The sequence below is a fragment of the Somniosus microcephalus genome, chromosome 19, assembly GCF_052327205.1.
Source record: "Somniosus microcephalus isolate GS21.2 chromosome 19, FLI_Smic_1.0, whole genome shotgun sequence".
Classification (NCBI taxonomy): domain Eukaryota; kingdom Metazoa; phylum Chordata; class Chondrichthyes; order Squaliformes; family Somniosidae; genus Somniosus; species Somniosus microcephalus.
The window spans coordinates 12,639,633-12,649,827 of record NC_141005.1 but is presented as its reverse complement, the minus strand read 5'-3'; the positions used below and the strand labels follow the sequence as shown (position 1 = coordinate 12,649,827).

Here is a 10,195-nt window from a genome sequence, read left to right as displayed (position 1 = left end):
GAGAGGGGGGAGGGGGGGCAGCGAGAGGGGGGGGCAGCCAGAGGGGGGAAGGGGGGGGGCAGCGAGAGGGGGGGAGGGGGGGCAGCGAGAGGGGGGGGCAGCGAGAGGGGGGAGGGGGGGCAGCGAGAGGGGGGAGGGGGGCAGCGAGAGGGGGGTGAGGGGGGGCAGCGAGAGGGGGGGTGGGGGGCAGCGAGAGGGGGAGGGGGCAGCGAGAGGGGGAGGGGGGGCAGCGAGAGGGGGGAGGGGGGCAGCGAGAGGGGGCAGCGAGAGGGGGGAGGGGGGGCAGCGAGAGGGGGGAGCAGCGAGGGGGGAGGGGGGGCGGGGGGGCAGCGAGAGGGGGGGGGGGGGCAGCGAGAGGGGGGAGGGGGGGGCAGCGAGAGGGGGGCAGCGAGGAGGGGGGCAGCGAGAGGGGGGGGAGGGGGGGCAGCGAGAGGGGGGGAGGGGGGCAGCGAGAGGGGGGGAGAGGGGGGCAGCGAGAGGGGGGGGGAGGGGGGCAGCGAGAGGGGGGGAGGGGGGCAGCGAGAGGGGGGGAAGCGAGAGGGGGGGAGGGGGGCAGCGAGAGGGGGGGAGGGGGGCAGCGAGAGGGGGGAGGGGGGCAGCGAGAGGGGGGGAGGGGGGGCAGCGAGAGGGGGGAGGGGGGGCAGCGAGAGGGGGGGAGGGGGGGCAGCGGAGGGGGGGAAGCGAGAGGGGGGCAGCGAGAGGGGGGGAAGCGAGAGGGGGGAAGCGAGGGGGGGAAGCGAGAGGGGGGAGGGGGGAAGCGAGAGGGGGGAGGGGGGAAGCGAGAGGGGGGAGGGGGGAAGGAGGAAGCGAGAGGGGGGGAGGGGGGAAGCGAGAGGGGGGGAGGGGGGCAGCGAGAGGGGGGGAGGGGGGGCAGCGAGAGGGGGGGAGGGGGGGCAGCGAGAGGGGGGGAGGGGGGGCAGCGGAGGGGGGGCAGCGAGAGGGGGGGAGGGGGGGCAGCGGAGGGGGGGAAGCGAGAGGGGGGCAGCGAGAGGGGGGGAAGCGAGAGGGGGGAAGCGAGGGGGGGAAGCGAGAGGGGGGAGGGGGGAAGCGAGAGGGGGGAGGGGGGAAGCGAGAGGGGGGAGGGGGGAAGGAGGAAGCGAGAGGGGGGGAGGGGGGGAAGCGAGAGGGGGAGGGGGGAAGCGAGAGGGGGGGAGGGGGAAGCGAGAGGGGGGGAGGGGGGGAAGCGAGAGGGGGGGAGGGGGGAAGCGAGAGGGGGGGAGGGGGGAAGCGGAGGGGGGGGAGGGGGGAAGCGGGAGGGGGGGGAGGGGGGAAGCGGGAGGGGGGAGGGGGGGGAAGCGGGAGGGGGGGAAGCGAGGGCGGGGGGGAGAGAGAGAGAGGGGGTGGAGCGAGGAAGGAGCGGAGGTGGGTGGAGGTGGACACTGAATAGCGGGGGTAAGAGATACTGAGTGGAGCGGGAGCGAGAAGGGAGAAGCCGCGGGCCTGGGAGCAGCCTGAGCTCGGTTGCGGAGCGGCTCCCCGCGAGTGTCAGCGCCCGTGGAGCGAAAGACGGCGGTGAGCGAGAATCCCCGACCCCGAGCTACCTGCCAGGCCCGAGCCCCGGCCCCCAGTCCCGGCCTCGCCGCCTTCCTCAGCGACTCCCCGCCCGCAGCGCCGCCATCTTCCCCACCGCCACTCCCGCTCCCTCCTCAACCGCCCTTTCCTTAAAATAAAAATCCCCCGCCCCTCATTCCCTATTTAAACTCAGATTTGATTTTTTTTAGCGTCCCTAACAAATTAAACAACATTTTTTAAAATAAATAAATGAAAGTCTTTCTAAAGAATCCTGATTTTGAAGCTCTGTTGTCAGTTTTTTTTACTGCTCTCCTCCTGATAAGATTTGTTTTTTTTTAGCTGCACTTTTTAAGCTTAATCTTTAATGTTACCTCCCCATATTCCCTGTTAGTTAAACTTATTCGTGCACTTTTGACAAATTTTTGGCTGCTGAGGTTGCTGGAAGTGCCAGCTGATAACAGCAACGTCTGGGATTGCCAGCAGTGTCGCCCCCTAATTTTTGTTTTGCGGGGGGGTGCCCGGTCCATTCACAATTCCCCGCGTGCACGGGTTTTTTCCCGTTAGAAAGCTGGTGAGCCTGCTGCGCGGGCACTCCAGAGCGTCGCGCGGCTTAGCGAGGACATTGGTTGTCAGCCCTGCAGGATTGTCCTGGCATCTCCAGGAACTGAAGATTAATCTCCGGGACACTGCTGCGGGAAACCCCAGTAGAAAAATCATAGGGGCATCGGCGCCTCTCTACCTTTCCTCTTTTCTTTATATTCGTTCTGGGATGTGGGCTTCGCTGGCAAGGCCGGCATTTATTGCCCGTCCCTATTTGCCCTTGAGAAGGTGGTGGTTGTTAAATCTGGACAGCTTTAGGTTGTGTGTCCTTCAAATAATCGACAGAGGCTGCAGATAACAAACAACAGGTATTTACTGGATGAGGGTTGCTCTAAAAACTAAACAGTACAGATCCCTACTCAGGGTTATATACAGGTGTGGTCACTGCCGGTACTTTACAGTATACAGGAGCTGTAAAAAGTAGTTCTCCCCTTAAAAGGTACATACACAACAAATCCCCCCCTTTTAGATTAACAATACCATAACATTCATTTAACAGTTAACACTTTTAACATGCAACATTAACTGAAAATAGTCCATTTATAAATTCAGTCTTTGGGGTGGCTTCCTGATCCTTTCTGGATAGCGCCTTTCCTGAGTGTCTTGCTCTTGGTGCGGAGGCGATTCTGGCCCCCTGTCGTCGGTTGGTTCATCAGCTTCCGATGCTACTGTTTCTGGGGTAGATGCTACCTGTATGTCGGGTTCATTACCAGGTACGCGAGACATGGGGTTGACTCGTTCCTGTGACTCTAGGATCTGGTCGACATGGCGTCTCACAATGTTCTCCCCAACATTCACTGTGTACATTAGTGGCCCCTGCTGTGTGCATATCGTTCCTGGTTGCCATTTCTCTGTTCGGTAGTCGCGGCCAAGACTGGTTGCCCTACATTGAAGCTCCTTGTCGGCTTCTCATTGATGTGCTGGAATTGCTTATTCTCAACATTTCTTCGTACATTTGGTCTGAGCAAATCCAGACAAGATCTCAACCTTCGGTTAAAGAACATCATGGCCGGGGTCTGGTTGGTAACTGCATGTGTTGCATTTCTGTCAGCTAACAGGAAATTGTCCACCTTATGCTGCAGTGGAATGTCGTCATCGCACATGGCCCTTACTGCCTTTTTAAAGGTTTGTACGAACCTCTCAGCCAATCCATTTGTGACTGGATGATACGGGGCGGATGTGTAATGCCTTACCCCATTCCTTTTCATAAATTTCCGAAACTCTTCGGACACAAACTGTGGTCCGTTATCAGAGCAAATCTGCTCTGGCAAGCTGTTCTTGACAAATATGGTCCGTAGGACTGCAATCGTTTTCTCCGTGGTGGTGGAGGACATTTTGATCACCTCAGGCCATTTCGAGTGAGCATCCACTGCTACTAAGAACATTGAGTCCATCATGGACCAGCAAAATCAATATGCACCCGTTGCCATGGAGAGGAGGGCCACTCCCATGGGTGTAGAGGGGCATGTGGCGGTGCATTTTGGACCTTCTGGCATCCTGAGCAGCTCTTTGTCAGGTCCTCGATTTGCTGATCGATCCCCGGCCACCACACATAAGCCCTAGCAAGGCTTTTCATTTTCACCCCTCCCAGATGGCCTTCGTGAAGCTCATTGAGCACTCTCTCCCTTAACTTGGGTGGAATTACCACTCGGGATCCACACATCAAGGTCCCCTGGCATACTGACAGCTGTTCTCTTCTGGATGAGAATGCTGGCAACAGTGAGTCGCCATGTGTTGGCCATCCCTTCACCGTCAAATCATATACCCGAGACAGTGTCGGGCCATTTCAGGTCTCCTCTATATCCGCGTTAGTTACTGGCAAGCGTTCAATTATAGACGAATAAAATATTTCGACAGGGTCCACTGCTGGTGCTTCCTCCGCAGTAGGCAGTGGCAGGCATGATAGCCCATCAGCGTTTCCATGCTGTTTCGTGCCCTTATACTCTATTTCCTTTTGGTTCGCCCCTAGAAAAAGGGACCATCTTTGTAGCCGTTGCGCAGTCATCACTGGAACGCCCTTCTTTGGATTAAAGATGGAGACCAGTGGTTGGTGGTCAGTCAGCCAGGTGAACTTCTGCCCGTGCAGATAGTGGTTGAACTTTTTCACTCCCCACACTAGGCTGAGGGCCTCCCTGTCAATCTGGGCGTAGTTACGCTCGGCTGAGGTTAGTGACCAAGACGCAAAGGCTACTGGCCTCTCCAAGCCGTCCGGGAATTTGTGCGACAGCACCGCTCCAATACCATAGGGTGATGCATCACACGCCAACCGAATTGGTAGTGCTGGGTTGAAATGAGCCAACACCTCTTTTGATGTGATCAATTCTTTGCACTTCTGGAAAGCTCGTTTACATTCGTCATTCCACTTCCATGGTACCCCCGTTTGCAGTAGGGTGTTCAGTGGGTGTAGTACTGTAGACAAATTCGGCAAGAACTTATGGTAGTAGTTCACCAGCCCGAGGAACGACCTCAGTTGTGACACATTTTCCGGTGCTGGAGCCTTGACTACTGCCTCAATCTTTTCAGGGGACTTATGTAACCCCTCTTCATCAATAACGTGGCCACAATACGAGATCTGCTTCTGGAAAATCTCGCACTTGTGGCGATTAGCTCGGAGCCCATATTCCTTCAATCTAGTGAGCACCTGCTCCAGGTTGGCGAGGTGATCACTGTCATTTTCGCCCGTGACCAGGATGTTGTCCAAATAACACTGGGTCCCTGGAATCCCTTGCAGGACTTGATCCATTGCCCTTTGCCAAATAGCCGGAGCTGATGCTACCCCGAACACCAGCCGGTTGTATTGGTAGAGACCTTTATGAGTGTTGATCATGAGGTACTGTTTCGAGGCTTCTTCTACCTCCATTTGCAGGTACGCCTGGGCCAGATCAATCTTAGTGAAGCGTTTTCCTCCAGATAGCGAGACGAAAATATCTTCAATCCGCGGAAGCGGATATTGTACCGTGTGAAGGACTGGGTTCACTGTCACCTTAAAAGTCCCCACAGATGCGAACCTTCTTTGGTTCCCCAGGCGTATTACTCAACGACCTCTTCATTATGGGTACGATGGTTGTAGCCCACTCGCTCCAGTCCACTTTGGACAGTACTCCAGAACATTCCAAACCTTCCAGCTCTGCTTCGACGGCTGGGCGGATCGCATAAGGCACCGGTCTGGCCTTAAAAAACTTTGGGCTTGCATTTTCCTCTATTTTGATCATCGCTGTTATGCCTTTTAGTGTTCCGAGTCCCTCTTGGAACACTTCTTGTGCGTCAGTTAGCATTTTTGACAGTCGGCCAGGTGTGACATCGTCATCCTTTTTGGCATCTACCGTCAGTGCTTGTATGGCATGCCAATCTAACTGTATCTTCCGGATCCATTCACGTCCTAGTAGTGGTGGTCCTCCATCTGGCAATGCATATAGGTCCATTTTTGGTGTTTCCTTGCCGTTGTATATCACGTTCACCCTGATTTTTCCTTTGGGGTAGACTTTTTGCCCCGTGTACGTCTTCAAGACAATCTCTGTATCTCTCAAGGGTATATGTGAGAATAGCCGCTTGTAGTCCCTTCGGTTTATGACTGTTAGGGCTGATCCTGTGTCCAATTCCATTTTCACTTGGACTCCGTCTATCTTGAGCGTGACCCAGATAGTTTGGTGATCCTCCATTTTGATTACATTATGTAGTTTCAGACAACCCAGCTCCTTGCTTCCGGAGTCTGTATCACTTTTCTGTTCGTCTGAACTACTCTCCGTCACCTTATGTACCTTTTTGTACTTCTCCTGTGGAGATTTCTTGCTGCTGGTTTTCTTTCCCGACCTGCAGACTCTTGCTATGTGTCCTACTTTTCCACACTGCCTGCACACTTGGTCCTTGAACCAACAATCCTTATGGTCGTGTGTTGTTCTGCCGCAGCGATAACACTTCACTGCTCCATATGACATTTCATTTGTGCCATATTCTTGCAGTCTCCGTTGTATCTCTGCAGCGCCCCGTGCGGCTGCTTCGTGTGATACTGCCATGCTGAAAGCCTTGTCCAGCGTAAGATCCTTTTCTGATAGAAGCCGTTTCTGGGTTCCTTCACTTTGAAGCCCACACACAAACTTGTCCCTTAAAGTATCTGCTAGTCCCGTTCCAAACTGGCAGTGTTTCGATAGCTTGCGCAGTTCCGTTAAATACTCAGCATCACTTTTGTCTTTATGCTGGTTCCTTTTGTGGAACTTAAATCTTTCTGTTATCAGCAGCGGTGTGGGGTTTAAGTGGTCCTGTAGGATTGCCACTATGCTTTCAAAATCCTTTTCCACTGGCTTCTCTGGGGTTACAAGGTTTCGCAGTAAGCCGTACATTTTTGCACCCATGGAATTCAACAATACCAGTGCTTTCCTGGCATCTGGCACCTCATTCGCCTTGCAGTGCACCTCTATGTGCTCTATATATGTCGCCCAATCTTCGACTTCATTGTTGAACGCTGTGACACTGCCGCTCTTCGGCATCCCTGGGTGTGGTTAGACTGGCTAAAAATGGCATCTCCCGCGCTTTCCTTTCTTCCCGTGCTCTCCCTTCTTCTCCACTGGCTCAAAATGACGTCTTCCCGCGCTCTCCCTTCTTTTCTTCCCCCCGCGGACGATGCTCAGCCTTTGAACACCGGCCGCGCTCTGCGCGTTTTCCCCTCTCTCTTCGGCGCCGCTCGGTCTTCAACCCCGGCTGCACCCTGTGCTCTTTACCCTCTCTCGTTGACGCCGCTCGGTCTTCAACCCCGGCTGCGCCCTGTGCGCCTTACCCTCTCTCCTACCCGTCGGCGCTGCTCGGCCTTTTTCTGTGCCGTCGGTCGGCTCCCGCCGCCGCTGTCCGGGAAGGGTCTGCGCCATACCTGCTGCCAGCCCGCTGTCCTGGATCGTCGCAGCTGGAGAACCAAGCCCAGCTCTCTACAGCCTCCTCTGCGATGCTCAAGTTCTCCCTGGATGGTTGACGCCCGCACTGGTGGAATCGGCCTTCTTCAGAGTTGCAGGTAGGTTCGAAACGACTCGTCGCCAATGTTAAATCTGGATATCTTTAGGTAGTGTGTCCTTCAAATAATCGACAGAGGCTGCAGATAACAATCAACAGGTGTTTACTGGATGAGGGTTGCTTTAAAAACTAAACAGTACAGATCCCTACTCAGGGTTATATACAGGTGTGGTCACTGCCGGTACTACAGTATACAGGAGTTGTAAAAAGTAGTTCTCCCCTTAAAGGTACATACACAACAGTGGTGAGCCGTCTTCTTGAACCGCTGCAGTCCGTGTGGTGAAGGTACTTCCAACAGGGCGTTCCAGGATTTTGACCCAGCTACAATGAAGGAACGTCCAATATATTTCCAAGTCAGGATGGTGTGTGATTTGGAGGGGAACTTGCAGGTGGTGGTGTTCGCATGCGCCTGCTGCCCTTGTCCTTCTAGGTGGAAGAGGTCGCGGGTTTGGGAGGTGCTGTTGAAGGAGCTTTGGCGAGTTGCTGCAGTGCATCTTGTAGATGGTACACACTGCAGCCACGGTGCGCCGGTGATGGAGGGAGTGAATGTTTAAGGTGGTGGATGGGGTGCCAATTAAGACGCTCCTTAAAACCGCTTTGACTATGCTTTTGGTCCCTTTTGTCATTTAATCACTCCCGCCCTCCATCCTATCACATACTTTCCCTTTTGTCCTTTCCTCCCCTCCCACCTTTTCCCTGCCTCATATCTCCTTCGGTGGCTCGGTGGCAAATTTTGTTTGATAATAATCCTGCAAAGCGCCTTGGGACGTTTTACCACGTTAAAGATGCTATAGAAATGCAAGTTATTGTTTTTTACAAAAAGTGTATTTTTTATTTGCTTTGAATACTTTTATTAGTACGAAAAATATTGGAGATGGAGGCGGGGGCGGAAATGCTGCTTCACCAACAGGGGAGTTTAATCCAATTGGGTAACAAAGATTTTGCTACCTTTCCAATTGGCCGTGGGATGGCAGTATACCTGGTGGATGGACCAATGGCGGGTGTGTGGGCGGGTTCAAGGTGGGAGGACATATGATGAAACCTCCAAGAACACACCCAACCAGAATTGGCAACCCCAATGACGGGACACCCACTGTATCTCCTTAACCAATGAAATTTATGGATTGTGAAATTAACAGCACAAGGACTGAGAAGGAGGGTAAATTAGAGTGGGTGAATTCAATGTCAAATCAGGTACAGAAAGAGAAATAAAGAGAGGGAAAGAAAGATTGGATTAAGAGAAAGAAGACAAAGAAAAAGTAAGAAAAATCTTCCAACAACAATTCACAATCTGAAGGAATGAAACTCCACACTTTTAATTGTTCACTTTCTGGGCAAGAGTGGTTGATTGGCAGGCATTAACAATTATCACCTCACGGCTCTGGATTCAAGTCCTACTCCATCTGAATTAAAAACAGAAAATGCTGAAAACAGCAGGCGAGGCAGCACCTGTGCAGAGAGAAACTGTGTTAATGTTTCAGGTCAATGACCTTTCATTAGAACTGGAAGAAGTTAAAGACTTAACAGTTTATAAGCAAGTACAAAGGCAGGACTTAATGTTGAGGTTGGAAGGTTGTGAAGTGTCTAATTGAAAGATGAAGTGCTGTTCCTCGAGCTTGCGTTGAGCTTACATAGGATTACATTACATAGGATATATGGCACAGAAACAGGCCATTCAGCCCAACCAGTCCATGCCGGCGTTTACGCTCCACTCGAGCCTCCTCCCGTCTTTCCTCATCTAAATCTATCAGCGTCACCCTCTATTCTCTTCTCCCTCATATGCTTGTCCAGCCTCCCCTTAAATGCATCTATACTATTCGCTTCAACCACTCCCTGTGGTAGCGAGTTCCACATTCTCACCACTCTTTGGGTAAAGACATTTCTTCTGAATTCCCTATTGGATTTCTTGGTGACTATCTTATATTGATGGCCTCTAGTTATGATTTTCCCCACAAGTGGAAACATTCTCTCTGTATCCACTCTATCAAAACCTTTCATAATTTTAAAGACCTCTATTAGGTCACCCCTCAGCCTTCTTTTTTCCAAGAGAAAAGAGACCCAGCCTGTTCATCCTTTCCTGATATGTATACCCTCGCATTTCTGGTATCATCCTTGTAAATCTTCTCTGCACCCTCTCCAGTGCCTCAATGTCCTTTTTATAATATGGCGACCAGAACTGTACGCAGTACTCCAAGTGTGGTCTAACCAAGGTTCGATACAGGTTTAGAATAACTTCCCTACTTTTCAATTCTATCCCTCTAGAAATAAACCCGTGTGCTTGTTTTGCTTTTTTTATGGCCTTGCTAACCTGTGGCGCAACTTTTAGTGATTTGTGTATTTGTACTCCGAGATCCCTTTGTTCCTCTACCCCACCTAGACTCGCACCCTCCAAGTAATACGTGAACTCCCTATTCTTCCTACCAAAATGTAATACCTCACATTTATCTGTGTTGAACTTCATTTGCCAATTATATGCCCATTCTGCAAGTTTATTAATGTCCTCCTGTAATTTGTTGCAGCCCTCCTCAGTATTGACTATCCCCCCCAATTTGGTGTCATCCGCAAATTTAGAAATTGTGTTTTTGATTCCAAAGTCTAAATCGTTAATATAAATTGTGAACAGCAGTGGTCCCAGCACTGATCCTTGTGGAACACCACTACCCACCTTCTGTCACTGTGAATAGCTACCCTTTACCCCTACTCTCTGCTTTCTGTCCTGAAGCCAGCCAGCAATCCATTCTGCTACTTGTCCTGTGATTCCGCATTACATAGAAACAGAGAAGATAGGAGTAGGCCATTCGAGCCTGCTCCGCCATTCAACGAGATCATGGCTGATCATCCAAACTCTAGCACCCGGTCCCTGCACCGACAGCCATCCCACCCAAGCCCTAACCCCGTAACCCCACGTATTTAATCCCCCCTAACACTAAGGGTCAATCTTTATCATGGCCAATCAACCTAACCCGCACATCTTTGGACTGTGGGAGGAAACCGGAGCACCCGGAGAAAACCCACGCAAACACGGGGAGAATGTGCAAACTCCACACAGACAGTCACCCGAGGCTGGATTTGAACCCGGGTCCCT

General features: G+C 52.5%; 2 protein-coding genes across 6 annotated transcripts in view; one reads left to right on the top strand and one right to left on the bottom strand.

The window, feature by feature from the left end:
- txnrd2.2 (thioredoxin reductase 2, tandem duplicate 2) overlaps positions 1–2,275 on the bottom strand; it is a 393,467-nt gene extending 391,192 nt beyond the window's left edge. Inside the window, exon 1 of the mRNA XM_086011988.1 lies at positions 2,252–2,275. The gene's annotated coding sequence lies outside the window, so the exon portion shown is untranslated. The remainder of the gene's footprint in view (positions 1–2,251) is intronic.
- Positions 1,359–10,195, top strand: part of LOC147103553 (catechol O-methyltransferase-like) — a 73,625-nt gene continuing 64,788 nt past the window's right edge. For 3 of the 5 annotated variants that reach the window (XM_086011991.1, XM_086011989.1, XM_086011992.1), the window contains exon 1: positions 1,359–1,512. The gene's annotated coding sequence lies outside the window, so the exon portion shown is untranslated. The remainder of the gene's footprint in view (positions 1,513–10,195) is intronic. The other 2 variants (XM_086011996.1, XM_086011993.1) reach the window with 2 other exon arrangements.